This window comes from Monomorium pharaonis, chromosome 8, assembly GCF_013373865.1.
Source record: "Monomorium pharaonis isolate MP-MQ-018 chromosome 8, ASM1337386v2, whole genome shotgun sequence".
Lineage (NCBI taxonomy): Eukaryota > Metazoa > Arthropoda > Insecta > Hymenoptera > Formicidae > Monomorium > Monomorium pharaonis.
The window spans coordinates 2,910,398-2,935,812 of NC_050474.1; the positions used below are offsets into that span (position 1 = coordinate 2,910,398).

Genomic DNA, 25,415 nt, shown 5'->3' on the forward strand with positions numbered 1-25,415 from the left:
GTCGACGAAGCATCGCGTTACGTTCTTCGCGATATCCGCGTGTTTTCAAACTGAAAATTCATTGTTAAACGCGCGCGAATCTCCTTATAAATTAAGTTTTTATAAATTAAATATAAAACGTGTCTGTCTCTCTACTCGGCGAAAAAAAAAATGAGAGAAAACTGGTCCGCGCAGATTACGAAAATTTTGTAACAAGTCTTCGAAATTAAATTCGCCTTCTCATTTACACGTACAAGTTAAAACTACGAATATACGTTTGTAAATACACGGCAGTTCGTCACCTTTCTCCCGTCTCTACCGGATTCCTTCGCTCTCTTTTCCTCTCGCATCCCTTTCAAAGAAACAGACACCGGTCCAACGATCCAGCAACCTAATCTCGGAATGAGTCAGCCACGAAATGCGTGTTAGCTAACTGTTGTCATCATTATTAGAAGGATTATATCTAATATTAGATTTGACATTAATTAACATAAACTTTACAATTCATAAAACTATTTTTATCCGAAGCGATATTTCGAAATCTTTTAGTATTTATTAAAAATCATCTAAAAATCATATTATTATCTTATTCCTTCAATTCTGTACAGTTCTCAAAGTATAATATTCAAAATATATATATGTTCTGTCCTTTTATTAAAAGCTATATCTCAATTCCATAATTTAACAATGTTATTAACACGTATGAAAATTTCAACATCAAATAAGATAAATTTTACAATTCTATAAAATTCTTTATCTAAAGTGATGCTTCGAAATATTTTAGTATTTAGCAGAAACCGTTTAAAATTTACATTATCATGTTGTCTTATTCTTTCGATTCTGATAAAAAGTGTAGAGCTTTCAAACAATACAATTAAAAAAATATAATGTTTTCCTATAAAAAGCTATGTCTCAATTCCATAATTCATTAACATTATGAATACGCGTAAAAATTGTGCAAACTACGAAATATTTTTATACTATATGTCTAAAATACAATAATTTCAGGTACAATAATTAATATATATCTACTATCAACCTATGAAATATATAACATACAGTCGTGCAGTTGTATATCATTGAACTAATTAATTAAAAAAAAAAACAATATCTCTTTAGCTTAGAAAAACGATAATAATACATGTTGCTCTAAATCGTAAATCTCCATTTAAGTTGGAAGAGTGTGAGTAATTATACCCACCAGAGAATATCCGCCACGCAAATTTGGAATCGTTTTTCGACGTCAGAAGCGACCCTAACGAAAGACGATGCGTAATTTGAGCGTAGGTTGGACTAGAGCTATAAACAAAACGGAACGGAAGGAATATGATAGACAAGATTTATGATGTATTTGGATATGCGAGGTCAGAATATAATACTTCTATTTATTCACAACCGCTTCTTAAATATCAAAGCATAATAAAAAAGAAACATCGACTATTATGAAATCTTTTAATTCTCAATGAATAAACTTTTGTTTATTCTACATATAATTCGAGTATGGGATATAAATATAAAAGCTGATCATGTACAGAATACTGAGAATCATGTACAAGCTGATAAAAAGTTTTCCCACAACCGCTGACACGTGCAAGCAGTGAACAAGGAATTAGTCATCAAAATTGCTAGCTTTTATCATTAACTTCTTTAATAATAAATAATTATCAGTTTTTTTACATTTGAAAAATAAAATAATGAAATGTAAATGCACCTAGCAGTTACTTGTCACACATGGTAGTAAATGCAAATGTAATGATTTGTGATTATTGCAAAAAAAAAAAAAAAAAAAAAAAACAACGGAAAAAAAGTGTATGGTAAATGTGAATCTGTTAAAAGTGTAAATGTGTATTTACAAGAGAATAATCGATATCGCAACGCGTTCTGGAAAACATACGGTTGTACGTCGGTATTACTCGACTGCGAAGCACACGCTGCAGACGAAAATGTTAATCAATTTCACCGGACAATTCAGTAAACATGAGCCATGAGGACCGCCGCCGGCTCTTATTCGGCGCATCAATTATCTCGGCATTTAACCTGCGTTGTTACGGGTTAACTCGTACAACAAACTCGCCTACGGCGCATTAATCGCGAATTATGTTTATAACCATTACGTTCATTAGCAGACTAAATGAAATGACGCCTATAATCGCAATAGTTAAACGTTTGTTTAACAACGGGTCTGCGTACCAAAAGTCTGCGACTGACTAAATATTCCACTAGATAACATCAGACTATTTAAGCTAGTAAATTGAACATTCAATATTTTATCGATTTGCAAAAAAGGAATCATATTTATACTTTTGATTTATTCGGCTCTTTGCGCAGTTTTTTTTCCATACATCTCTTTTAATTTCTTTTTTTGTTTCAAATGTATATCGCGATTCATGAATGTTTTCTATGGAAGAAAAAAAGATGAATCGTGCGGAGTTTCCAGGCTGAGAGATTTTCTCCCAATTTGGATTATTATCACAGGGGACAAAAATATCAAAGAAAAGGATAAAAAATTTAGAGAAATTTTTAAGAGAGAAAAATATAAAAATCTATAGTATTTGTATTCTTTCAAAAAATCATTCATAATCCAATAATCATTAACAAAACTTCAATTCGGGAAAAAAAATCTTTCAAACTCTTATAAACTCTGAAATATTCAGTTGTTCCGTTGCGCGTTACAAACTCCACGGAAACGATCGCGAAATTCACCATCTCAAAATTCGGTCACTGGCAACAGCAAGACTTCGCAGAATTTCACAGCACATGTAGTTACGCTTTTGCTATCGAGATCAATAGTTACGTAACGCATACGTAAGCCGGCATTCATCTTTTGCATCATTAAAAAAAAAAGTGTATCGCAAAAATTTCGTAGCATGATGCAACGTGACTCACAATGAATTCGCATCAACATTGTAAATATATTATTCAATGTATTATAATTAAAAATATATCAAATCAGCAAAATGATATCTTTATTGTTTTCGAAGTATTCTATCTATGGATTTCTTTCTTCTTATCTATCAGTTAAAAAAAATGGCCTAATATTATTATCATGAAAAAAGGATAAAGATAAGGCAACTAAAGATAAAATAAGATAATTACGAAATTTAGAACTTCCATGCGTCTCTTTAATTCAGTAATTCAAAAATGTCAAGTCATAATCTAATAATTTATTTGATATAAAGCTCCTAATACTGATTCGCTTGTAACTTTACCTTTTGTGTTGGTTCTATCAACAAGAGTTGTTGAAATTGAGCATACTTTATCATGCATATAAGATACATAGCCGAAGAAGAGCTCTGATAATTCGATAATCACTATGTTTCTTGATAGAGAACGAGTACGATAATAAACCGGCATTCTGTAGTTCAGAATTGGTTGCTTCATGCAAGTCACCGCCTCGTCCCCACTTAAAACGACGTGGCACTTGCGATCATAACTTTGAAAAGACAGGCTGACAATTAAAGCAACGCATAAATTAAAATCTCGACATAAAAGAGAACGCTCAATAAGAGTACGCTCAGTAATATTGAAAGTATTTTTATAACGAAGATTAGACGTGCCCGGAATATCCGCCAAAGTCCGACGAGCTGAAATACGCGCGCAATTAAATTGCACCGAGCAGGTGATAAATTTATACCATCGGTCGTTGGCTTCGGTGCTTTACGTAACGAAGATTACGCGATTACGATAATGCATTTAAATACAATTTCGCGATCTTTAAAAATATTAAAAAGATACGCGCCTTCGTTTATCGGCAATGTATTTTCCGTCTCTATCGATATCGCAGGTTGCCGGGTAAAATGCAATTAAATTTATTATCAACATTAATATTGTTGACATTATTGATAATTGTGTATAACAAAATTTCAAATTTTACATTTAACTTAATATTAATATTAATATTCCCGTCAATATTAATATTCCCATCGCTCCAGAAAAGTACGTCCACACCATAATTTGATATTAATTATTACGTTTGATTTCCCATTTTGTTGTTAGATGAGGCTTCCTATTACGGAAATATACCGCTTTCGCGGAAGTTCTCAGGTGGATAATTGATAGATTTAGCGCTGTTGCGTGCTCCGTTCACTGCACCGACAATTACGTCACTTGGACTTATACTGAGCGCACGTGAACAGAATTATCACAAGCATGGAATTTCAAGCAAGACCGGACGAAGAGGAATTTGATAAATGGTAATCCGCCCGATACCCTTTTGAATTTATTAAATTATAGTGACTCGTCGATTAGCGATATATCTGCACAATATGCACAGGTGACGGATCGCTGCTTTTTACGGAATGACAATTTTTGCTATTACGATATTATATTTTAAGGGCAGAAGTAAAATACGCGGCGTAAACGTACATTTTCAAATAACATTGTTCATGAGTCAATAATACAATATTCATATTTTCTTAGATTGAAAGCAAACGTTATGCTTTCTTTTAGAATATCCCGTCGTACAATTCTATAAATAAAATTAAACTTTACTGTAGATATCTCCAAATTTGAAACACGGACTCTTTTTATTATTCAGAGAAAAAAAAAGGAGAGAAAAGGAGAGAGACAAACTCAAGAAATCTTCGGGATACCCGACACTTGCGAAATGCAATCAACCTGCAAACTGAATCGTGTCTAGGATCTTAGAAAGTATGCACGGTACACAAAACACGTTCTCCCATCTCCTATTTCCCTTTTATTTCCCGACCGTCAATCACGCTGTCACTTTATACCTTCTTCGATATTCAGACAGATATAATTGTGGATCGATAGAACGAGTAGATTACTATCTACGACGTAGTCGTTCGTGCGCAGAATGTCAAGAATCGCACGTATAAACACGCGGAGAAAAAAAAATGGAACAAGGGAGATTTATATGTGTATATATATTTACATATTATATATATAGCGTGCATATAGCACGTAATGATTCGCACCTGTTTCTTCCAAGAAGGGCGTCGATCTGTTCAGTTCCTCTGATTTTCCCAGGGTGCGTCGGAGCCGATTATCGGAGAATGTGAGGCCTCGTCGGTCGACCGGTTGCGCGCGGAGCAGCTAGTGACAACGGATACTCCTCACCCGGCGACGGTCGGCGTCGTACTGGAGCGTGTACACCACACGCGATCGTTTTTCCCGCGGAAGCTTCGTATTCGCGAAGGCCGCGCGATGAATGGCGATTTCACAAGGCGATATCAGTCGTGAGATATCATTCCCCTCGATGCGACCGTCATGGTGAAAGACTGCGTTTGCGGTACGACTTTCCTGCAATTGGAAATGTCCTGTAATCCGATAACGCGCGGATGATTAATACCACGTACACGCGGTGAGAATGATCATTCTAATTCTTTTTTTGCTCGAGTAAAAATTTAGCTGGACGCAGATCTAAAAATAATTTTGTTGGACCATGAAAAATAATTGTGAAGGAGGTTCAAGCATGAATGGGCAATGCTGCAAAAAGTTTTCATATTCTAGCGATATTATTTTCAGCGTCCTACATAATTATTTTGATGTAGTATTTGATTAATATTTTTGATTTGACCCAATTATTTTCGTAACAGAATTATTTTCAGATTTTATATTCAACTAAATTCTTAAGTAAAATCATTCTTTCCGTGTAGCGAAAAAAAAATACGGATAGCAAGAAGATCTTTTTGCGGTGATTTTGTAATAATTGTACTTTGCAAATCGTACTGGACGTGCTGGCAAGTGAACGGTTATATAAGCGTCGGAGCTTCATAGTTAATTGATTTCCGACTGACAGTTATTAATAACAGGATATGATTTCGAAACGACCGTCTGTCTAGATGACTAATTTGCCGAAAGGCAAAAAAAGATGTTTTATCATTATATAAAATATGGTTTCGCGCTGTTCAAAGAATTAATATATTCGACGTTCCGGTTGATACAACTTGTTATCTCTATCCGATGCCGACAAGATTTTGTGAAATGATTAATACTAGAAAAAAAAAAAAAATAATTGCGACGCACTTCTGCCAGTCACATTTCTGCTAAGTTACAGCGTCACAATGTGTAAATATCTTTGCTAGATTCCTAGATTACAGGTATGGGTCGCTCCTATCGATCCACGTTACTTGTACGACATCAATAGGAAGATAGCTGGGGCATGATGTAAAGTTAAATCGCATAATACAGCTTTTCTTATTGTAGCCACACAGAAAGTGCTCCTGTTCGGTATTTTTTACTTTCGATTTTTTTTAAATATCCTGTTAAGTAGGCCCAAAATTGAAATCATCTTAATCATCGAACTTGAAACTAATTCAAGAATAATTTCGCTAATTATTCACATTTACATCAAAAGAGATTAACTTCTTTTTGAACCTACAAGATAAAAGATATCGCGATATCCTGTCATAACATTAGAACGCAAAAAATGATATCTTACCCGAGATAAGGGCTCGTGATTCTTTCCATCAGACATTCAATTCTTTATGTAAAGGCTACAGAGCATGATTCAAACATTTTAGTTAAAAAAAACTTACATAATTTAAAGAGAATTAAATTAATTTTTCTATAATAAATTTAAAAAAATATAAAATATATATACGTGTGTATGTGCATATAAATAAATAAAAATAATATTCATTAATTTGTTAAATTTTCATGTAACTTACACAATAAATTAAACTGTGCTATTAAAATAAAAAAAAGTTTATAATAGATATCAGTAACGTGGATTTCAAAGAGATTATAGAAAATTTAATATGTTGCTCATCTTTGCAAATGTAAGCTAAATAAATAATCGAATATTGCATATTTCCAAACGTACCCAATCACAAGATTATTAAGCGGAACGGTTAAGCACACTCCAGAATTAACAATGAAATTAATGAAATTACGGAGAAAGGCATAGAGAGAAAGTACACGATTATATATATTATCACGATGATAACGGCAAATATCTTTCCGCGACGTAGCGTGAATGGAAATGTACTTTAATGTGGCAATAAAGAATGCCTGCTTAATGCAGAGCAAGGTTTCGATATAACGCTTTTTAATTAATCGCCATCGATAGCGAGCATTTGAACCGCAATGTTACAACGCCATAATTCTCATGTTGCAAGAGATAAGTACAATAATGTCTGGCATTAATATCGCCTATTGGTCATTAAAACGCCGGTAGACTTGAACAACTTAGATGGAAAGAGACTATATCTGCCTGAATTAATGAAAATAATTCGTAACATATAAACGTTAGAAATATGCTTTTAGAAATGCTTTTACTCTTCTGTCGTATAGAAATTTTACAGTAGAAAATTACAAAGAAAATGAAAAAAATTGATATCACGCGAAATTCTAAATAGAAATAAACAAATGATTCCATGATTTTCTGATGCAAATAATATGTCCGTTACTTAGCTAAATTTAATCGTCGGTTTATCAGCTCAACCTTTTTTTTCTCTAGATTATTTATGGCGGCTTAGTATGTGCACGACTACGCGACAAATGTAAACTATAATTTAATTTTATGTATAACGTATAAATAACGCTTATCCGAGCGCGAAATCACTCCCATGTCGTAAACGAATGAATTATTTCCAAACATTACGAAAAATGACGTAACATTGAGAACCGCCATGAAAGAAGCATCTAAGCTCTGAAATTAGAATCGCGTGTATACGCGTGCGTGTGTACGCATGTGTTTAAATGAAAATAAATATAGATATATATGTATAAAATATACATAATATATATTAATAATACGCAAAATATAACGATATTTATAAAAATATGTTAATAACATAACATAAAAAGTACGAGAAGCATCTATTATTAGTAAAAATTTAAGAATAGCAGAAATACGAATAAATATTGTAAATATTTCTGTTAAATAATAATAATATATAATCGTGGAAAAGGTTTGTTAAAATATCTAAAAATTTAGCTAGATACAAATCTAAAAATAATTTTGTTGAACTATAAAAAAAATTATAAAGTTCAAGCGTAATAAGCAATGCTGTAAAAAATTTCATCATTTTAACAACCACACGCTTTATTCATTCTATTAAATTGTGCCGATTGAATAAGTTTCTGCTACCGCACACACACATAGGAGGAAAAACAGGAACGCGAGAATTATTATTTTATGATTTTATTATTTTTACTTTAGACCTCAAAATAGATCGATCTAGTTTACAAAGCGCGTAAATTACCTAGAAAATGTAATCGCTAACATACACTGATAGAAAAATGTGATGTGTTTGTAACTATAATTATATAGTAAAATAATCATAGTCAGGAATCCTTTTTTATAATAATTATTAATGTAAGATTAATAATAACCATATGCTATATTTTAAATTTTTTTCATAGTTGCCATCGCTACAAGTATATAATTACTATTATTAATATTATTGTAATAGTTGCTCTAAAAATTATATTTCTGACTATAATTAGTTAATTATGTAATTATAATTGTAAATATTACACATTTTTCTATTAGTGCACAAAAACGAAATAAATATTAATCTAGAATTTTCCTAATTTGTTTAAAACAAAAGGCAACAATCCCATCTTGTAACATTTATATCACACGTCCTTTATGTTTCTATTATTAATTTATGTATCTGAATATTACATCTGGTTTTATTTTCATGTTTGCATTTCTTGCTCGTTATCATACGATTAATCCTATGATCTCAATTAAACTCACCCTATAATAAAATTTTCTACTAGCTTCTTTAAATAAATTAACATATTTTTAAACATGTCCCTGATAAAAACTTATCTCAAAATTTTAATATTAAAGTACTTTTCAGACATGCTAAAAAAAGTCTAGGATTACTTTTTTTAAGAATTTTTTTTCGTATATATAAATTTCATTAGAAATTATAAAATGAAAAATCTTAAAAATCATAATAACATACGAAAAATTCTAAGAAATCAGAGAAAATTTACGTGAAGGGCGCCTTTAAAGATGCGTTATAATTTATTTAATAAAGTTAGTAGAAATGTCACAGTATATTAAGTTACAAAATTACAAAGAAATTTTGAAAAATTCCGAAAATTTACATAAAAACTCTGAAAAAAATTTTCATCGGGAGCATGACAAACGTAATTATATTTTGCTAAGCATTAATAAAATTAAACCGCAACGCGTACGTCGCGTCAGCGGATGTACTGTTATTTCTTCATGCAACCAACAATGCCGACATTTTACAATTTTAACTATAATTACACTAATCAACCCTAGGACTGCTACCGCGCCCGGCTAAAGAAGCGATACCGAAACTCCTTACCTGGTCTGTCCAGCACGTCGTCATCGCGTCCGCTTAGTCTGGATTGCAGACTCTGACCCGATACATCGCGCGGGGATTCCGTTGAACGTTCATGCCACGGACGTTGCGCTTGCCAGTGGACCGCCGATGCACGCCGACGTTCACGGGTATCATGATGAGAGACGACGTGCGAGATGTGCGCGAGACGAGGGTGCTACGCCGCCCGGGTGCAAGGCGTGCTCGCGAACAATCGGCAACAACGGGTCGCGAGATCCTCGGTCTCTCCTCGCGAGGAGGATACTTTCCGCGTTTTATTCACGCGCGTCCGGAATCACCTGTGAAGGTTCACCGTCGTCGTCGTCGACACACCTCGTCCCGGCCATCGATTTTCCACTGAAACTCGCCGCAAATCCCTCAAACACTTTTACCCCCAATGCGGTGCACGCGTCACTAAATGCCACCTGAACATAGCCGCGTACGCTGCGCTCGCTGCGCTCCGATGTTTCGTGCGTCTGGCTCCATCTGCCGGCCGGCTCCATTTTGGCATCTTCTGATTTCGTTTCGAGTGATGGTAAATTGGATTTCTTCAATTTCTCTGGAACTTTGCTACGAAATCTTCCACACGTTTTGATCCGAAACCGTCGAGGTGGCGTTGTTTGGAAATTAATTTATGCCTGCGAAAAAATGACCAGAAATACGTTGGCGCTGCAAGTCCATATTAAAAAAAAAAAAAAAACTTAAACGATTGCTCCTTCATTGCTCCATCATAATCTACAATTGCTCCCCTTTTAAAATTAATACTTTTCGAAATATTAACAAAAAACGTAAAATTTTTTATTTTTAATAAAAAACCTATTTATAATAGCTGTATGAAAAAAAGGAAAGTATAAAACGATTGCTCTTTTATTCCTCTATCAGAATCTACAATTGCTTTCCTTTTAAAATCAATATTTTTTTAAATATTAACAAAAAATGTGAAAATTTTTTATTTTTACTAAAAAACATATTTATAACAGCTGTATGGAAATAAGTAATGGTCAGGGCTGTGTGAAAACTAGCGAAAATTATTGTAGAAATAACAATTGACTCTGTTTGCATCTCATACCTCTGCTGAATGCAGTGACAGAAGTCAAAATGAGAAATTGTTAGAAAATTATTAGTTAACGGAATTGTTATTGAAACGCATGAAATAAGTCAAAACTGTGCGAGAACTATTGAGAACTGTAAAAATAGTGATCGAAACAGCACTTTGCGCGTCTCGCGAATACTGTGCCGACGGCAGGAGAAAAAAGTTTAGAAAAATAATTAATTAATAATATTATTTATCAAAACGCATGGAAATGGTCGAGGCTATGTGAAAACTAGTGAAAACTATTGTAGAAATAATGATCGACTCTGTTTGCATCTCATACCTCTGCTGAATGCAGTGACAGGAGTCAAAATAGAAAATTGTAAAAAATTATTAATTGACGGAATTGTTAGTGAAATTTACGAAATAGATCAAAACTGTGTGAGAACTACTGAGAACTGTAAAAAAAGTGATCGAAACAGCACTTTGCGTCTCGGGAATACTGTGCCGACGGCAGAAGAACAAAGTTTAGAAAAATAATTAATTAATAAAATTATATATCAAAACGCATGAAAATGGTCGAGGCTATGTGAAAACTAGTGAAAACTATCGTAGAAATAATGATCGACTCTGTTTGCATCTCATACCTCTGCTGAATGCAGTGACAGGAGTCGAAATAAAAAATTGTAAAAAAATAATTAATTGACGGAATTGTTAGTGAAACCTACGAAATAGGTCGAAACTGTGCGAGAACTACTGAGAACTGTAAAAAAAGTGATCGAAACAGCCCTTTGCGTCTCGCAAATACTGAGCCGACGGCAGGAGAACAAAATTTAGAAAAATAATTAATTAATAAAATTATTTATCAAAACGCATGGAAATGGTCGGGGCTATGCGAGAACTATCGAAAACTATCATTGGAATAATAATTGACTCTGTTTGCATCTCATACCTCTGCTGAATGCAGTGACAGGTGTCGAAATAGAAAATTGTAAAAAATAATTAATTGACGAAATTGTTAGTGAAACCTACGAAATAGGTCGAAACTGTGCGAGAACTACTGAGAACTGTAAAAAAAGTGATCGAAACAGCACTTTGCGTCTCGCGAATACTGAGCCGACGGCAGGAGAACAAAGTTTAGAAAAATAATTAATTAATAAAATTATTTATCAAAACGCATGGAAATGGTCGGGGCTATGCGAGAACTAACGAAAACTATCATTGGAATAATAATTGACTCTGTTTGCATCTCATACCTCTGCTGAATGCAGTGACAGGTGTCGAAATAGAAAATTGTAAAAAATAATTAATTGACGAAATTGTTAGTGAAACCTACGAAATAGGTCGAAACTGTGCGAGAACTACTGAGAACTGTAAAAAAAGTGATCGAAACAGCACTTTGCGTCTCGCGAATACTGAGCCGACGGCAGGAGAACAATGTTTAGAAAAATAATTAATTAATAAAATTATTTATCAAAACGCATGGAAATGGTCGGGGCTATGCGAGAACTAACGAAAACTATCATTGGAATAATAATTGACTCTGTTTGCATCTCATACCTCTGCTGAATGCAGTGACAGGTGTCGAAATAGAAAATTGTAAAAAATAATTAATTGACGAAATTGTTAGTGAAACCTACGAAATAGGTCGAAACTGTGCGAGAACTACTGAGAACTGTAAAAAAAGTGATCGAAACAGCACTTTGCGTCTCGCGAATACTGAGCCGACGGCAGGAGAACAAAGTTTAGAAAAATAATTAATTAATAAAATTATTTATCAAAACGCATGGAAATGGTCGGGGCTATGCGAGAACTAACGAAAACTATCATTGGAATAATAATTGACTCTGTTTGCATCTCATACCTCTGCTGAATGCAGTGACAGGTGTCGAAATAGAAAATTGTAAAAAATAATTAATTGACGAAATTGTTAGTGAAACCTACGAAATAGGTCGAAACTGTGCGAGAACTACTGAGAACTGTAAAAAAAGTGATCGAAACAGCACTTTGCGTCTCGCGAATACTGAGCCGACGGCAGGAGAACAATGTTTAGAAAAATAATTAATTAATAAAATTATTTATCAAAACGCATGGAAATGGTCGGGGCTATGCGAGAACTAACGAAAACTATCATTGGAATAATAATTGACTCTGTTTGCATCTCATACCTCTGCTGAATGCAGTGACAGGTGTCGAAATAGAAAATTGTAAAAAATAATTAATTGACGAAATTGTTAGTGAAACCTACGAAATAGGTCGAAACTGTGCGAGAACTACTGAGAACTGTAAAAAAAGTGATCGAAACAGCCCTTTGCGTCTCGCAAATACTGAGCCGACGGCAGGAGAACAAATTTAGAAAAATAATTAATTAATAAAATTATTTATCAAAACGCATGGAAATGGTCGGGGCTATGCGAGAACTATCGAAAACTATCATTGGAATATAATTGACTCTGTTTGCATCTCATACCTCTGCTGAATGCAGTGACAGGTGTCGAAATAGAAAATTGTAAAAAATAATTAATTGACGAAATTGTTAGTGAAACCTACGAAATAGGTCGAAACTGTGCGAGAACTACTGAGAACTGTAAAAAAAGTGATCGAAACAGCACTTTGCGTCTCGCGAATACTGAGCCGACGGCAGGAGAACAAAGTTTAGAAAAATAATTAATTAATAAAATTATTTATCAAAACGCATGGAAATGGTCGGGGCTATGCGAGAACTAACGAAAACTATCATTGGAATAATAATTGACTCTGTTTGCATCTCATACCTCTGCTGAATGCAGTGACAGGTGTCGAAATAGAAAATTGTAAAAAATAATTAATTGACGAAATTGTTAGTGAAACCTACGAAATAGGTCGAAACTGTGCGAGAACTACTGAGAACTGTAAAAAAAGTGATCGAAACAGCACTTTGCGTCTCGCGAATACTGAGCCGACGGCAGGAGAACAAAGTTTAGAAAAATAATTAATTAATAAAATTATTTATCAAAACGCATGGAAATGGTCGGGGCTATGCGAGAACTAACGAAAACTATCATTGGAATAATAATTGACTCTGTTTGCATCTCATACCTCTGCTGAATGCAGTGACAGGTGTCGAAATAGAAAATTGTAAAAAATAATTAATTGACGAAATTGTTAGTGAAACCTACGAAATAGGTCGAAACTGTGCGAGAACTACTGAGAACTGTAAAAAAAGTGATCGAAACAGCACTTTGCGTCTCGCGAATACTGAGCCGACGGCAGGAGAACAAAGTTTAGAAAAATAATTAATTAATAAAATTATTTATCAAAACGCATGGAAATGGTCGGGGCTATGCGAGAACTAACGAAAACTATCATTGGAATAATAATTGACTCTGTTTGCATCTCATACCTCTGCTGAATGCAGTGACAGGTGTCGAAATAGAAAATTGTAAAAAATAATTAATTGACGAAATTGTTAGTGAAACCTACGAAATAGGTCGAAACTGTGCGAGAACTACTGAGAACTGTAAAAAAAGTGATCGAAACAGCACTTTGCGTCTCGCGAATACTGAGCCGACGGCAGGAGAACAAAGTTTAGAAAAATAATTAATTAATAAAATTATTTATCAAAACGCATGGAAATGGTCGGGGCTATGCGAGAACTAACGAAAACTATCATTGGAATAATAATTGACTCTGTTTGCATCTCATACCTCTGCTGAATGCAGTGACAGGTGTCGAAATAGAAAATTGTAAAAAATAATTAATTGACGAAATTGTTAGTGAAACCTACGAAATAGGTCGAAACTGTGCGAGAACTACTGAGAACTGTAAAAAAAGTGATCGAAACAGCACTTTGCGTCTCGCGAATACTGAGCCGACGGCAGGAGAACAATGTTTAGAAAAATAATTAATTAATAAAATTATTTATCAAAACGCATGGAAATGGTCGGGGCTATGCGAGAACTAACGAAAACTATCATTGGAATAATAATTGACTCTGTTTGCATCTCATACCTCTGCTGAATGCAGTGACAGGTGTCGAAATAGAAAATTGTAAAAAATAATTAATTGACGAAATTGTTAGTGAAACCTACGAAATAGGTCGAAACTGTGCGAGAACTACTGAGAACTGTAAAAAAAGTGATCGAAACAGCACTTTGCGTCTCGCGAATACTGAGCCGACGGCAGGAGAACAAAGTTTAGAAAAATAATTAATTAATAAAATTATTTATCAAAACGCATGGAAATGGTCGGGGCTATGCGAGAACTAACGAAAACTATCATTGGAATAATAATTGACTCTGTTTGCATCTCATACCTCTGCTGAATGCAGTGACAGGTGTCGAAATAGAAAATTGTAAAAAATAATTAATTGACGAAATTGTTAGTGAAACCTACGAAATAGGTCGAAACTGTGCGAGAACTACTGAGAACTGTAAAAAAAGTGATCGAAACAGCACTTTGCGTCTCGCGAATACTGAGCCGACGGCAGGAGAACAAAGTTTAGAAAAATAATTAATTAATAAAATTATTTATCAAAACGCATGGAAATGGTCGGGGCTATGCGAGAACTAACGAAAACTATCATTGGAATAATAATTGACTCTGTTTGCATCTCATACCTCTGCTGAATGCAGTGACAGGTGTCGAAATAGAAAATTGTAAAAAATAATTAATTGACGAAATTGTTAGTGAAACCTACGAAATAGGTCGAAACTGTGCGAGAACTACTGAGAACTGTAAAAAAAGTGATCGAAACAGCACTTTGCGTCTCGCGAATACTGAGCCGACGGCAGGAGAACAAAGTTTAGAAAAATAATTAATTAATAAAATTATTTATCAAAACGCATGGAAATGGTCGGGGCTATGCGAGAACTAACGAAAACTATCATTGGAATAATAATTGACTCTGTTTGCATCTCATACCTCTGCTGAATGCAGTGACAGGTGTCGAAATAGAAAATTGTAAAAAATAATTAATTGACGAAATTGTTAGTGAAACCTACGAAATAGGTCGAAACTGTGCGAGAACTACTGAGAACTGTAAAAAAAGTGATCGAAACAGCACTTTGCGTCTCGCGAATACTGAGCCGACGGCAGGAGAACAAAGTTTAGAAAAATAATTAATTAATAAAATTATTTATCAAAACGCATGGAAATGGTCGGGGCTATGCGAGAACTAACGAAAACTATCATTGGAATAATAATTGACTCTGTTTGCATCTCATACCTCTGCTGAATGCAGTGACAGGTGTCGAAATAGAAAATTGTAAAAAATAATTAATTGACGAAATTGTTAGTGAAACCTACGAAATAGGTCGAAACTGTGCGAGAACTACTGAGAACTGTAAAAAAAGTGATCGAAACAGCACTTTGCGTCTCGCGAATACTGAGCCGACGGCAGGAGAACAAAGTTTAGAAAAATAATTAATTAATAAAATTATTTATCAAAACGCATGGAAATGGTCGGGGCTATGCGAGAACTAACGAAAACTATCATTGGAATAATAATTGACTCTGTTTGCATCTCATACCTCTGCTGAATGCAGTGACAGGTGTCGAAATAGAAAATTGTAAAAAATAATTAATTGACGAAATTGTTAGTGAAACCTACGAAATAGGTCGAAACTGTGCGAGAACTACTGAGAACTGTAAAAAAAGTGATCGAAACAGCACTTTGCGTCTCGCGAATACTGAGCCGACGGCAGGAGAACAAAGTTTAGAAAAATAATTAATTAATAAAATTATTTATCAAAACGCATGGAAATGGTCGGGGCTATGCGAGAACTAACGAAAACTATCATTGGAATAATAATTGACTCTGTTTGCATCTCATACCTCTGCTGAATGCAGTGACAGGTGTCGAAATAGAAAATTGTAAAAAATAATTAATTGACGAAATTGTTAGTGAAACCTACGAAATAGGTCGAAACTGTGCGAGAACTACTGAGAACTGTAAAAAAAGTGATCGAAACAGCACTTTGCGTCTCGCGAATACTGAGCCGACGGCAGGAGAACAAAGTTTAGAAAAATAATTAATTAATAAAATTATTTATCAAAACGCATGGAAATGGTCGGGGCTATGCGAGAACTAACGAAAACTATCATTGGAATAATAATTGACTCTGTTTGCATCTCATACCTCTGCTGAATGCAGTGACAGGTGTCGAAATAGAAAATTGTAAAAAATAATTAATTGACGAAATTGTTAGTGAAACCTACGAAATAGGTCGAAACTGTGCGAGAACTACTGAGAACTGTAAAAAAAGTGATCGAAACAGCACTTTGCGTCTCGCGAATACTGAGCCGACGGCAGGAGAACAAAGTTTAGAAAAATAATTAATTAATAAAATTATTTATCAAAACGCATGGAAATGGTCGGGGCTATGCGAGAACTAACGAAAACTATCATTGGAATAATAATTGACTCTGTTTGCATCTCATACCTCTGCTGAATGCAGTGACAGGTGTCGAAATAGAAAATTGTAAAAAATAATTAATTGACGAAATTGTTAGTGAAACCTACGAAATAGGTCGAAACTGTGCGAGAACTACTGAGAACTGTAAAAAAAGTGATCGAAACAGCACTTTGCGTCTCGCGAATACTGAGCCGACGGCAGGAGAACAAAGTTTAGAAAAATAATTAATTAATAAAATTATTTATCAAAACGCATGGAAATGGTCGGGGCTATGCGAGAACTAACGAAAACTATCATTGGAATAATAATTGACTCTGTTTGCATCTCATACCTCTGCTGAATGCAGTGACAGGTGTCGAAATAGAAAATTGTAAAAAATAATTAATTGACGAAATTGTTAGTGAAACCTACGAAATAGGTCGAAACTGTGCGAGAACTACTGAGAACTGTAAAAAAAGTGATCGAAACAGCACTTTGCGTCTCGCGAATACTGAGCCGACGGCAGGAGAACAAAGTTTAGAAAAATAATTAATTAATAAAATTATTTATCAAAACGCATGGAAATGGTCGGGGCTATGCGAGAACTAACGAAAACTATCATTGGAATAATAATTGACTCTGTTTGCATCTCATACCTCTGCTGAATGCAGTGACAGGTGTCGAAATAGAAAATTGTAAAAAATAATTAATTGACGAAATTGTTAGTGAAACCTACGAAATAGGTCGAAACTGTGCGAGAACTACTGAGAACTGTAAAAAAAGTGATCGAAACAGCACTTTGCGTCTCGCGAATACTGAGCCGACGGCAGGAGAACAAAGTTTAGAAAAATAATTAATTAATAAAATTATTTATCAAAACGCATGGAAATGGTCGGGGCTATGCGAGAACTAACGAAAACTATCATTGGAATAATAATTGACTCTGTTTGCATCTCATACCTCTGCTGAATGCAGTGACAGGTGTCGAAATAGAAAATTGTAAAAAATAATTAATTGACGAAATTGTTAGTGAAACCTACGAAATAGGTCGAAACTGTGCGAGAACTACTGAGAACTGTAAAAAAAGTGATCGAAACAGCACTTTGCGTCTCGCGAATACTGAGCCGACGGCAGGAGAACAAAGTTTAGAAAAATAATTAATTAATAAAATTATTTATCAAAACGCATGGAAATGGTCGGGGCTATGCGAGAACTAACGAAAACTATCATTGGAATAATAATTGACTCTGTTTGCATCTCATACCTCTGCTGAATGCAGTGACAGGTGTCGAAATAGAAAATTGTAAAAAATAATTAATTGACGAAATTGTTAGTGAAACCTACGAAATAGGTCGAAACTGTGCGAGAACTACTGAGAACTGTAAAAAAAGTGATCGAAACAGCACTTTGCGTCTCGCGAATACTGAGCCGACGGCAGGAGAACAAAGTTTAGAAAAATAATTAATTAATAAAATTATTTATCAAAACGCATGGAAATGGTCGGGGCTATGCGAGAACTAACGAAAACTATCATTGGAATAATAATTGACTCTGTTTGCATCTCATACCTCTGCTGAATGCAGTGACAGGTGTCGAAATAGAAAATTGTAAAAAATAATTAATTGACGAAATTGTTAGTGAAACCTACGAAATAGGTCGAAACTGTGCGAGAACTACTGAGAACTGTAAAAAAAGTGATCGAAACAGCACTTTGCGTCTCGCGAATACTGAGCCGACGGCAGGAGAACAAAGTTTAGAAAAATAATTAATTAATAAAATTATTTATCAAAACGCATGGAAATGGTCGGGGCTATGCGAGAACTAACGAAAACTATCATTGGAATAATAATTGACTCTGTTTGCATCTCATACCTCTGCTGAATGCAGTGACAGGTGTCGAAATAGAAAATTGTAAAAAATAATTAATTGACGAAATTGTTAGTGAAACCTACGAAATAGGTCGAAACTGTGCGAGAACTACTGAGAACTGTAAAAAAAGTGATCGAAACAGCACTTTGCGTCTCGCGAATACTGAGCCGACGGCAGGAGAACAAAGTTTAGAAAAATAATTAATTAATAAAATTATTTATCAAAACGCATGGAAATGGTCGGGGCTATGCGAGAACTAACGAAAACTATCATTGGAATAATAATTGACTCTGTTTGCATCTCATACCTCTGCTGAATGCAGTGACAGGTGTCGAAATAGAAAATTGTAAAAAATAATTAATTGACGAAATTGTTAGTGAAACCTACGAAATAGGTCGAAACTGTGCGAGAACTACTGAGAACTGTAAAAAAAGTGATCGAAACAGCACTTTGCGTCTCGCGAATACTGAGCCGACGGCAGGAGAACAAAGTTTAGAAAAATAATTAATTAATAAAATTATTTATCAAAACGCATGGAAATGGTCGGGGCTATGCGAGAACTAACGAAAACTATCATTGGAATAATAATTGACTCTGTTTGCATCTCATACCTCTGCTGAATGCAGTGACAGGTGTCGAAATAGAAAATTGTAAAAAATAATTAATTGACGAAATTGTTAGTGAAACCTACGAAATAGGTCGAAACTGTGCGAGAACTACTGAGAACTGTAAAAAAAGTGATCGAAACAGCACTTTGCGTCTCGCGAATACTGAGCCGACGGCAGGAGAACAAAGTTTAGAAAAATAATTAATTAATAAAATTATTTATCAAAACGCATGGAAATGGTCGGGGCTATGCGAGAACTAACGAAAACTATCATTGGAATAATAATTGACTCTGTTTGCATCTCATACCTCTGCTGAATGCAGTGACAGGTGTCGAAATAGAAAATTGTAAAAAATAATTAATTGACGAAATTGTTAGTGAAACCTACGAAATAGGTCGAAACTGTGCGAGAACTACTGAGAACTGTAAAAAAAGTGATCGAAACAGCACTTTGCGTCTCGCGAATACTGAGCCGACGGCAGGAGAACAAAGTTTAGAAAAATAATTAATTAATAAAATTATTTATCAAAACGCATGGAAATGGTCGGGGCTATGCGAGAACTAACGAAAACTATCATTGGAATAATAATTGACTCTGTTTGCATCTCATACCTCTGCTGAATGCAGTGACAGGTGTCGAAATAGAAAATTGTAAAAAATAATTAATTGACGAAATTGTTAGTGAAACCTACGAAATAGGTCGAAACTGTGCGAGAACTACTGAGAACTGTAAAAAAAGTGATCGAAACAGCACTTTGCGTCTCGCGAATACTGAGCCGACGGCAGGAGAACAAAGTTTAGAAAAATAATTAATTAATAAAATTATTTATCAAAACGCATGGAAATGGTCGGGGCTATGCGAGAACTAACGAAAACTATCATTGGAATAATAATTGACTCTGTTTGCATCTCATACCTCTGCTGAATGCAGTGACAGGTGTCGAAATAGAAAATTGTAAAAAATAATTAATTGACGAAATTGTTAGTGAAACCTACGAAATAGGTCGAAACTGTGCGAGAACTACTGAGAACTGTAAAAAAAGTGATCGAAACAGCACTTTGCGTCTCGCGAATACTGAGCCGACGGCAGGAGAACAAAGTTTAGAAAAATAATTAATTAATAAAATTATTTATCAAAACGCATGGAAATGGTCGGGGCTATGCGAGAACTAACGAAAACTATCATTGGAATAATAATTGACTCTGTTTGCATCTCATACCTCTGCTGAATGCAGTGACAGGTGTCGAAATAGAAAATTGTAAAAAATAATTAATTGACGAAATTGTTAGTGAAACCTACGAAATAGGTCGAAACTGTGCGAGAACTACTGAGAACTGTAAAAAAAGTGATCGAAACAGCACTTTGCGTCTCGCGAATACTGAGCCGACGGCAGGAGAACAAGTTTAGAAAAATAATTAATTAATAAAATTATTTATCAAAACGCATGGAAATGGTCGGGGCTATGCGAGAACTAACGAAAACTATCATTGGAATAATAATTGACTCTGTTTGCATCTCATACCTCTGCTGAATGCAGTGACAGGTGTCGAAATAGAAAATTGTAAAAAATAATTAATTGACGAAATTGTTAGTGAAACCTACGAAATAGGTCGAAACTGTGCGAGAACTACTGAGAACTGTAAAAAAAGTGATCGAAACAGCACTTTGCGTCTCGCGAATACTGAGCCGACGGCAGGAGAACAAAGTTTAGAAAAATAATTAATTAATAAAATTATTTATCAAAACGCATGGAAATGGTCGGGGCTATGCGAGAACTAACGAAAACTATCATTGGAATAATAATTGACTCTGTTTGCATCTCATACCTCTGCTGAATGCAGTGACAGGTGTCGAAATAGAAAATTGTAAAAAATAATTAATTGACGAAATTGTTAGTGAAACCTACGAAATAGGTCGAAACTGTGCGAGAACTACTGAGAACTGTAAAAAAAGTGATCGAAACAGCACTTTGCGTCTCGCGAATACTGAGCCGACGGCAGGAGAACAAAGTTTAGAAAAATAATTAATTAATAAAATTATTTATCAAAACGCATGGAAATGGTCGGGGCTATGCGAGAACTAACGAAAACTATCATTGGAATAATAATTGACTCTGTTTGCATCTCATACCTCTGCTGAATGCAGTGACAGGTGTCGAAATAGAAAATTGTAAAAAATAATTAATTGACGAAATTGTTAGTGAAACCTACGAAATAGGTCGAAACTGTGCGAGAACTACTGAGAACTGTAAAAAAAGTGATCGAAACAGCACTTTGCGTCTCGCGAATACTGAGCCGACGGCAGGAGAACAAAGTTTAGAAAAATAATTAATTAATAAAATTATTTATCAAAACGCATGGAAATGGTCGGGGCTATGCGAGAACTAACGAAAACTATCATTGGAATAATAATTGACTCTGTTTGCATCTCATACCTCTGCTGAATGCAGTGACAGGTGTCGAAATAGAAAATTGTAAAAAATAATTAATTGACGAAATTGTTAGTGAAACCTACGAAATAGGTCGAAACTGTGCGAGAACTACTGAGAACTGTAAAAAAAGTGATCGAAACAGCACTTTGCGTCTCGCGAATACTGAGCCGACGGCAGGAGAACAAAGTTTAGAAAAATAATTAATTAATAAAATTATTTATCAAAACGCATGGAAATGGTCGGGGCTATGCGAGAACTAACGAAAACTATCATTGGAATAATAATTGACTCTGTTTGCATCTCATACCTCTGCTGAATGCAGTGACAGGTGTCGAAATAGAAAATTGTAAAAAATAATTAATTGACGAAATTGTTAGTGAAACCTACGAAATAGGTCGAAACTGTGCGAGAACTACTGAGAACTGTAAAAAAAGTGATCGAAACAGCACTTTGCGTCTCGCGAATACTGAGCCGACGGCAGGAGAACAAAGTTTAGAAAAATAATTAATTAATAAAATTATTTATCAAAACGCATGGAAATGGTCGGGGCTATGCGAGAACTAACGAAAACTATCATTGGAATAATAATTGACTCTGTTTGCATCTCATACCTCTGCTGAATGCAGTGACAGGTGTCGAAATAGAAAATTGTAAAAAATAATTAATTGACGAAATTGTTAGTGAAACCTACGAAATAGGTCGAAACTGTGCGAGAACTACTGAGAACTGTAAAAAAAGTGATCGAAACAGCACTTTGCGTCTCGCGAATACTGAGCCGACGGCAGGAGAACAAAGTTTAGAAAAATAATTAATTAATAAAATTATTTATCAAAACGCATGGAAATGGTCGGGGCTATGCGAGAACTAACGAAAACTATCATTGGAATAATAATTGACTCTGTTTGCATCTCATACCTCTGCTGAATGCAGTGACAGGTGTCGAAATAGAAAATTGTAAAAAATAATTAATTGACGAAATTGTTAGTGAAACCTACGAAATAGGTCGAAACTGTGCGAGAACTACTGAGAACTGTAAAAAAAGTGATCGAAACAGCACTTTGCGTCTCGCGAATACTGAGCCGACGGCAGGAGAACAAAGTTTAGAAAAATAATTAATTAATAAAATTATTTATCAAAACGCATGGAAATGGTCGGGGCTATGCGAGAACTAACGAAAACTATCATTGGAATAATAATTGACTCTGTTTGCATCTCATACCTCTGCTGAATGCAGTGACAGGTGTCGAAATAGAAAATTGTAAAAAATAATTAATTGACGAAATTGTTAGTGAAACCTACGAAATAGGTCGAAACTGTGCGAGAACTACTGAGAACTGTAAAAAAAGTGATCGAAACAGCACTTTGCGTCTCGCGAATACTGAGCCGACGGCAGGAGAACAAAGTTTAGAAAAATAATTAATTAATAAAATTATTTATCAAAACGCATGGAAATGGTCGGGGCTATGCGAGAACTAACGAAAACTATCATTGGAATAATAATTGACTCTGTTTGCATCTCATACCTCTGCTGAATGCAGTGACAGGTGTCGAAATAGAAAATTGTAAAAAATAATTAATTGACGAAATTGTTAGTGAAACCTACGAAATAGGTCGAAACTGTGCGAGAACTACTGAGAACTGTAAAAAAAGTGATCGAAACAGCACTTTGCGTCTCGCGAATACTGAGCCGACGGCAGGAGAAAAAGTTTAGAAAATAATTAATTAATAAAATTATTATCAAAACGCATGGAAATGGTCGGGGCTATGCGAGAACTAACGAAAACTATCATTGGAATAATAATTGACTCTGTTTGCATCTCATACCTCTGCTGAATGCAGTGACAGGTGTCGAAATAGAAAATTGTAAAAAATTATTAATTGACGAATTGTTAGTGAAACCTACGAAATAGGTCGAAACTGTGCGAGAACTACTGAGAACTTGTAAAAAAAGTGATCGAAACAGCACTTTGCGTCTCGCGAATACTGAGCCGACGGCAGGAGAAAAAAGTTTAGAAAAATAATTAATTAATAAAATTATTTATCAAAACGCATGGAAATGGTCGGGCTATGCGAGAACTAACGAAAACTATCATTGGAATAATAATTGACTCTGTTTGCATCTCATACCTCTGCTGAATGCAGTGACAGGTGTCGAAATAAAAAATTGTAAAAAATTATTAATTGACGGAATTGTTAGTGAAACCTACGAAATAGGTCGAAACTGTGCGAGAACTACTGAGAACTTGTAAAAAAGTGATCGAAACAGCACCTTTGCGGTCTCGCGAATACTGAGCCGACGGCAGGAGAAAAAAGTTTAGAAAAATAATTAATTAATAAAATTATTTATCAAAACGCATGGAAATGGTCGGGGCTATGCGAGAACTAACGAAAACTATCATTGGAATAATAATTGACTCTGTTTGCATCTCATACCTCTGCTGAATGCAGTGACAGGTGTCGAAATAGAAAATTGTAAAAAATTATTAATTGACGGAATTGTTAGTGAAACCTACGAAATAGGTCGAAACTGTGCGAGAACTACTGAGTATTGTAAAAAAAGTGATCGAAACAGCACTTTGCGTCTCGCGAATACTGAGCCGACGGCAAGGAGAAAAAAGTTTAGAAAAATAATTAATTAATAAAATTATTTATCAAAACGCATGGAAATGGTCGGGGCTATGCGAGAACTAACGAAAACTATCATTGGAATAATAATTGACTCTGTTTGCATCTCATACCTCTGCTGAATGCAGTGACAGGTGTCGAAATAAAAATTGTAAAAAATTATTAATTGACGAATTGTTAGTGAAACCTACGAAATAGGTCGAAACTGTGCGAGAACTACTGAGAACTGTAAAAAAAAGTGATCGAAACAGCACTTTGCGTCTCGTCCAATACTGAGCCGACGGCAGGAAAAAAGTTTAGAAAAAATAATTAATTAATAAAATTATTTATCAAACGCATGGACATGGTCGGGGCTATGCGAGAACCTAACGAAAACTATCATTGGAATAATAATTGACTCTGTTTGCATCTCATACCTCTGCTGAATGCAGTGACAGGAGTCGAAATAGAAAATTGTAAAAAATTATTATTGACGGAATTGTTACTGAAACCTACGAAATAGGTCGAAACTGTGCGAGAACTACTGAGTATTGTAAAAAAAGTGATCGAAACAGCACTTTGCGTCTCGCGAATACTGAGCCGACGGCAGGAGAAAAAAGTTTAGAAAAAATAATTAATGAATAAAATTACTTTTTATTGCAAAACGCATGGAAATGGTCGGGGCTAATGCGAGAACTAACGAAAACTATCATTGGAATAATAATTGACCTCTGTTTGCCATCTCATACCTATGACTGAAAGGCCACAATTGAAAGGTGTAGAAAAATAGAAATTTGTTTTTCTAAAAAATATTTAATTGACGAAATTGTTAGTGAAACTCGAAATAGGTTCGAAATGTGCGAGAATATGAGACTGTAAAAAAAAGTGATCGAAAAGCACTGGCGTCTTCAGAGAATCGTGAGGCCGACGGCAGGAGAAACAAAAGTTTAGGAAAAATAAGGAATAAGAAAAGTATGTAGCAAAACGCTGGAAATGGTTGGGGATATGCGAGAACTAACGAAAAAGTATCTATGGAATAATCTGACTCTGTTGCCATTCATACCTCTGCTGCATGCAGTGACAGGTGTCTAAATAGAAAATTGACAAAAAATCATTAATTGACGAAATTGTTAGTGAACCTACGAAATAGGTCGAAACTGTGCGAGAACTACTGAGAACTGTAAAAAAAGTGATCGAAACAGCACTTTGCGTCTCGCGATACTGAGCCGACGGCAGGAGAAAAAA

The 25,415-nt window shown here is 34.8% G+C and overlaps 1 protein-coding gene across 3 annotated transcripts in view; it reads right to left on the bottom strand.

The window, feature by feature from the left end:
- LOC105830839 (oxidative stress-induced growth inhibitor 1) overlaps positions 1-25,415 on the bottom strand; it is a 43,515-nt gene that overhangs the window by 7,879 nt on the left and 10,221 nt on the right. Inside the window, exons 2-3 of one of the 3 annotated variants that reach the window (XM_036290732.1) lie at positions 9,237-9,889; positions 4,917-5,258 (exon numbers count right to left, since the gene is read on the bottom strand). The gene's annotated coding sequence lies outside the window, so the exon portion shown is untranslated. Of the gene's footprint in view, positions 1-4,916; positions 5,259-9,236; positions 9,926-25,415 lie in introns of those variants that run through there. The other 2 variants (XM_036290731.1, XM_028189887.2) reach the window with 2 other exon arrangements.